This window comes from Atractosteus spatula, chromosome 10 (genome assembly GCF_055471065.1).
Source record: "Atractosteus spatula isolate fAtrSpa1 chromosome 10, fAtrSpa1.hap1, whole genome shotgun sequence".
Lineage (NCBI taxonomy): Eukaryota > Metazoa > Chordata > Actinopteri > Semionotiformes > Lepisosteidae > Atractosteus > Atractosteus spatula.
This window is the reverse complement of record NC_142715.1, coordinates 17,039,242-17,046,283: the sequence shown is the minus strand read 5'-3', so window position 1 is coordinate 17,046,283 and position 7,042 is coordinate 17,039,242. Positions and strand designations below refer to the sequence as shown.

The 7,042-nt window shown below is 39.9% G+C and overlaps 1 non-coding gene across 1 annotated transcript; it reads left to right on the top strand.

Annotated features, from left to right (window-relative positions):
* The first annotated feature begins 6,503 nt into the window (after window positions 1–6,503).
* On the top strand, window positions 6,504–6,616 carry trnal-caa (transfer RNA leucine (anticodon CAA)). The gene is made up of 2 exons: window positions 6,504–6,541; window positions 6,571–6,616. It is a non-coding gene; the product is annotated as a tRNA-Leu (tRNA).
* The last annotated feature ends 426 nt before the right edge of the window (window positions 6,617–7,042 follow it).

Genomic DNA, 7,042 nt, shown 5'->3' with positions numbered 1-7,042 from the left:
AGTTGTGATTATAGGAATGTTATATATCAGGTGGGTAGCTTCGTCAGCATGCATAGGCTGCAAAGGAACAAGTGAAGGACTATTCCATGCTGAAAAGAGAAGAAAAGAATCACAACGTTTCGGCTGTGGAGCCTTCTTCAGGTGTGAGAAAGACAGGGCAGTAAGCAAAGATAATTTTCTTTTTATCTTTGCTGACTGCAGTTTATCTTTGATGACAAAGACGTTAAGGAATTGTTACGGCTAACAGCTCCACATCAACTTCCTTTTATAACTAACCTCATCGGATCCCTCAACTCCCAACTCTTCCAGTTTCTCACTTCAGAGAAGGATAATAAACTCAATCATCCTCTACAGAGAAAAACCATCAACACCCCTACCACCTCCACCAATCCTAACCTTGTTGTTACTGTACCCTCTGACCTTTCCCTTTCACCCCTTTGCATCCTCAGCTAACATATTTTAAAATTTCAACAAAATTACAATAGATTGTACAGTATTTATGTTTACATTTATGTTAAGATTAAGGTAAATGTCAAAATATCAAAACCCAACTGCACAGTGCTAACGTAACAATGCTTGCCAAGTTCTCAAATCAATCTGCATTGTATTTTTAAAATATTTCAGCAGAGGATGTGACGGGAGTATAAATGACGATTCGACGATCATTTTTCTTGGGTGAATATGGTTTTCTGGGGAGTTGCGATATTGGGCATTATTGGAAATTTCCCGGTGATTCTGACATGTGTTAAACGCTCTCATTTCCTGCAAATATTCAAATGGTTAAGGTTTCGCTGTGAAATCCAATCGACCTTTGCGGAGACAATGTTTACATCGCAAAAGAAATCCATCCCTGGGTGGGCTAATACCACCGACCTTTTGGGTAACAGCCAAACGCGCTAACAGATTTCGCCACAGAGACTAACGGGTGGGTCCTTGTTTTGAATCACAAGTTTCGGGTTCGCTTGCCTTTTTTTGCCAGCCAGCAATATTTCTTCTGCACTGATAACCAAGAACTGAACGCTCCCCTTTTACAGCCACTTGGACACACCGCTCTGAGACATCTGCGTTCAGTAAGCGCTGAGCCTGCTCTCAGAGCAAATTGCCTCCTTTACATAGCAGCCCCGACACTGAGAAACGAAGAGAAATGGCTTTTATCTTGCATTTTTCATGTCCAGTGTGTTTGACGTCTCACAAGGGCCACAGAGTTCTTTTGCAACACTATTTCTTCTTTTTTCTTTCTGTACGCTTTGAGAAAAAAAAAAACACCAGCAATCGTGAAATGGAAAAATGTATTTTTTTTCATACAGAAAATGTGCACCAGGAAATGTTGTGTTGAGAAGAAATGATTTAACATGATGCGTGACCTATTATACCTGAGCAAATGCTCACCCAGCAAAGTCTGGTGAAGTCAGAGAGTCTGGTGGATGTGATACTTTCACGGCGTTTTGGAAGAAAACAGTTTTTCTTTGAATTCTAAATCAATCAGAATTTCAGTGCGACACATAAACCCTTTGTCTAATTTAAAGAGATTATATTTTGAAAACACGTTTCTCACTTTAAATTTTAGACAGGGCGGTGCTATTACTAGTAGAAGCGCTGAGCTCACTATGGTGCAATTCAGGTTATGTGATATACCAGAGTTTTAATACATAACGCGTCTGATTTTGGATCATAAGGTTCTACGTTCAACTTCTACCTGGTTCGTGTAAATGTTATTCGAGATCCTCAGTAATAGATGTCCTGTATGTAATAACCCGCACCTGAAAGCAAACGCTGAGTCTGTTTCCTTTTCTTTCCAGCATGAAACAGCAAATCGTTACAAAAAGCACCAGCTTTTTTGTCCAATAGCGTTTTTTCAAATTACATTTACAGGCTTCAGACACTTTTTAATGAAACAAAAGTGTCCTGAAACTCCCTAACTTTCAGGTTTGTTTGAACCTGTAATACAAAAAGTGATCTGAAACTTCCAGGATTTCATTCTCTGATGTAGCTGTCTCTAAAGTCGGACGTGATGTTTAGCAGATGTGAACTGTGCCTTTTCTCTTGTGCTCAAGGGTATTCGCTGTGTGAGATCCTAACTGCGTGTCCTGTACTGCTCTATTTTGTTTAGATTATCTACGTTGTGTAGATAGAACTCAACTGCATGGTGTGAATTCCGTGTTCAGGACCAGCAGAACCTGAAAAACTAATAGCTGACCTCGACGTGATTTTAACATGTAGCTGGATCTGGAGTCAGACGTGCTACCGTTGCGCCACAAGGTCACAGATATCAACTAATTTGAATTCCCCAAAGGAGACTAATCAGCGTCACAAAAAAATTCTCCTGTGAGGAGCACCACTCTTCCGAAGAGAGTATCTTCTTCCCAGACTACATTTTAATTCCTCCTGCGCAGCTCTTGTGCAGGTGTTGTTCTCGATAACAGATCCAGGAACACTGATTGTTTTTCTATTTTTTTTTAACTAAGTACCAACTGGTGCAACGGTAGCATGTCTGACTCTAAATCCCGAAGTTAATTTTCAAATATATCGGAGTCAACTGATACTGATCAGGTTCTGCTGCTGCCGAACCCGCAGCCTTCACCATACTGTCCAATTCCCCAAGCCTGCTGACCTAATATGTCCATCCCTTCTCGTCAAAACTCGTATTTTCACAGGGTACCCTTCAGAAATCGCAGTATAGAATGAAAAAACTCCAATAGATCTCGGCCGCTGTTGGTGATTTTCCTTTAAAAACAAATGAATCTCCGAAACTTTTACGAAGTGCATCACTTTCACTGAGACCAAGAAGTGTTAAGCTGTACATGAGTCTTTGTGGCTCGGGTGTTAACCAAAAGGGTGGTGTTTTGAGCCCTCCCAGGGACGCTGAGCCTTTTAATGAACACACCTCCTCACTTCATTTCTCCATGGGCGGTCTTGTACAGCAAACAAATACAGAGCCTGTAGGAGGCAGTAGGCTCGCAAATATAGCTCACTGTATATAATGAAGAAGCAGAGGTTAGTTTCTCATCTGCATGTTGCAGAGCCTTACGCAACTCCTACCAACAGCTGGGGTTTGATCCCTGCACGGGCTATTAGTTGAAAGACCATTGTAAACAGTAACAGTAACATTGTAAAAAGTAACAGCTTTATCCAGCTGACTTTTATGTTTCATACTAAATTGCGATCTTGAAACCAAAATAATTAGAAATATGGAACACAACCGTTGTTCCCCAAGAAGGAAAGCTGTTTTACACTGAAATTACTCCTTTTAATATAATCCAGATTGTGAAGACAAAGGAAAATATTACACAAAAGTTGGAAAGCACACTCTTAATCCATCTGCATATTTGATTTCTGCCATCCGTTCAAGGGTGCTTGGTGCTTCGCAAGCAAATCATTCAGGGAAGAAACTCAGTTTAGTGAACTACTGTTGTATTTTCACTCATTGAATTTGATCTTTGTACTCTCTTTGCATTCTCGGCTTAATATTTCAAAATGACAGTTCGGATTAATTGGAAAACGTCACAAGCCTTATTAGGTTAGGACTGTACAATTGTATTTTAATATCTTGGTATATTTACCTTCATTTTAATGTAGAAGTAACCATAAATGTTGTTTAGTATTTTGTACTTTTGTCGCACATTTTAGCTGAGGATGCACAGTGACTATTATACATTGTGATACATGCAAGACATCTGTAATCGAAGATGTAATTACAATAAAATTGGCAATTAACAGAAAACCACAATTTGTATGATATTATTTCTTGGTATCGATGATCAGTTGAACGATTTGAAGAAACTATCAAAGAAACAGCAGCAATAGCAGATGATTTTGGTTTTTGAACCCATCTGTACACCTCAATAATCCATTTGTCCTTGAAAAAAGAAAAGTCAGGCATGTTTTGAGTTTTGAGAGGAACGATCCTCATCTCGATCGTAAAGAAACATATAAATTTGATTGCTTCAGTAGAATTTTGGATTTTCTTTCAAAGATCTCACAAAGTATTGCCAGGATCCATATTTAGCGTTCGGTAGTGATAACACTGCTGATTTTGATGGAGTAGAAATCTATGATGTATTGACAGCTTTATCTGAAGCAAGAAGTCCTAGAACGTCGCCTATGAAGTGTTGGGATTCATACCAAGAGATACTCGTTGTTTTCCACCCAAAATGCTACTATTACATTATACATTATGCAAACATAAAAGTTTTAGTAGCTTCTGGGCGCGATTTTCCAAAACTGAAACTTATTACTAAATTCTTTAAGATGAACCATGTCCAAAAATTGTAAATCAGGACTAATTTTAATATCAAATGAAATTACTACAGAAGAAAAGGTTTAACTGAAATATGAATAAGACTATGCAAGCCTGAAAAATAGAACAATTCAATTTATAGAACTTATTTATTTATTTTTTGAGAAATGGGCTCACACACCGGAAGACACTAATGTTTCTCTTCGTTAGAGTATGTGAATAACAGTTTAACCCCAAATGTTTGCAATTGTGATTCTGTTAAAATTAAAAAAGCATCTATCAATAGTAAGAAATTATTAAGAAAGTAAGAAATTGTGTTATTTCATAAACTGTAAGACATGAAGACATTTACAGGTTATATCCTTTGCTTTGTCTTTTAACGCAAGCGGTCAGGATCCAAGCCCATGTTCGGACGGTTGTGTTTCTCTTGTAATCATCAAATGTCATTGTTTTGTCCATCAGTTCTTTCTCGAGTTGCACCATGGATATTTTATACCATCAAAACTTTTCATGCTCTTTTGCATTTTCCTTCACATACGAAAAAAGCTCAAGGCGTTCTTGTCACTGTGCTACACAGTACAGGACACGCAGTGAGGAATTCGCGCAGCTTCAGCTCAGTGCGGAATCCAGAGGGAGGACTCGCTCGGTGAATGATCTCTCAGGAAATCCCGGGTGAGATTCAACATCCTGGGTGAGGTTTTTCTGCAACAGCCACGACAAGTGTGAAGACATTCTCTGGATTTCCTGAATGTGACTTTAAATTAGTTCACATTCTTTGGTAGTTAACAGAACTAAATGCTTTGGAGGTACATTTAAAACTGCAGCACTTCAAGTTTAATTGTGTAAACCTGGCTCTCTATGAACAGGAGCAAAGAGTTCTCACTCAACAGAAGACTGCGATGTGAGCACAGTAACATAAAGCACTTGGAAATGCCAAGGATTGAACCCAGGACCTCATACATGCGAAGAATGCACTCTACCACTGAGCTACATCCCCAACACAAGAGGCTGTGGAAGTGACTTAGAGATGTGCAGGTGCTCACAGAACACAATCCATCTTTTGCATCTTTTAAGTGCTCTTGATTAAACTATGCATAGAAAAACAGCAGTACTGATGATTTTCATGGACTGATGCACACTTGTTCTGTACAACTCCAGTGATAAAACCTTGTCTGTAAATACTGTAGAACGTAAAAGGGTGAAACAACGCTCCAACCACAGGAATGGTAACAGAAAGGATCATTTTCTTATTTAATATGTCCTTTTGAGATGCCTTGTCAATGCACACAGACATTAGAGCTGAACAAATATTTTGTACACAAGATGGCAGTGCGATATTAGAATTCCTGTCTTCTTGATGGATTCAGACTCCTTCTCAGAGGTCCATGCTCGCCAAATAACTTTACAGCTGTAGCGGCAATGCTTATTAATAAGACAGAATTAAGCATTGCTGTGCTTTCCTAAATGAGGCCCCATCTCACTCTCCCTCTCTGTGGTGCAGCCACAGAGAAAGTATTCATGCAGGCTGATTTAAGATGTTTTCTTTTGATAAGGGACAGCTCCCAAACGGAGATGCACTTAGCTAAGCCTGGCTATCATGATCAATGGTCATCCATTGGCGCCTATCTGTCTAGGGAGTGCCGAATGGACATCTGGACTGCATTCCTTAGTGTCAGGAGTAAGTGACTCATATCTCACCTTGATCAACCAATCAGGGATTGGCAGGGGGTGGTAACACCACGTGGGTCTCCAATACCTCCAATGTATTTCTGATGGAGCGCTATGAGCAAAGATTTAATAAGCTACTCCTGCCGATGATTCAGCTTAAAGAAGTAAAAGCTTCACAAACAAAAGCAGCTCGCTACCACAGCCAATATTAAATGTACTTGGTGGCACATTGCCATTTGCACTGGCTCAAAAGTGATCTGGCAGACGTTGTTCCCTACGTAAAGCTGAAAGCGCCAAAGAGCATTTCCATTGAGAAAAAAAAAATCTGCCTTGATGCTAAACATAGAGAGCCTGCTTTTTAGAAGTTCTCCCTCTAAACACCTTGTGCAGCCTCCCGACAGACTAACAAAAAGCGCCTTTTCACCAACTCAATTTATAATACGCCCCTCAAAACTCACAACCGAATAACAATCCATCCGTATATTTGATTTTCAAGATCCATTCAAGGCAACTTGGCTCTTCGCAAGCAAATAATTTCAGGGAAGAAACTCAGTTTAGTCAACTACTGGTGCATTCAGCACAGCACTTGCTTTTGTTTGTCAGGGTAGCCGAGTGGTCTAAGGCGCCAGACTCAAGGACACGTGTCGTTCCAGCTGGCTTGGGTGTTCTGGTCTCCAAATGGAGGCGTGGGTTCAAATTCCACTCCTGACAGCTTCTGATTTTACCTCTCTTGAATTGTTCCAGTGCTAGCTGACAGGGAATGACTGAAATATAAAAGCAGCAGAAGAAAGCAAGCAACTCAGTGCAATTTGTGAGTATTCTGCACTGTTAAAATGCACAGGTTTTCATACTTTTTGGAATTCGTAGCTCAAGAAGTGACTCCTGTTTCATTTTCTATTCACCAACTCGATTTGCATTCCGCCCCTCACACCTCACAACAGAATAACAAACGGCTTCATGTGCCACAGCATTCCCCTGTAGATTCGGTTTGCACTATGAATTAGGCGACCCCGAATGAAATATTTTAGTGTTGGCTCAAATGTGAGGAATTTCATGAACCCTCAAAAAGGAACTTGCAAAAAATGCCAGCAATTCAAAGCGTGTAGGCAGCATGAACAGACCAATTCTGCAATTTCT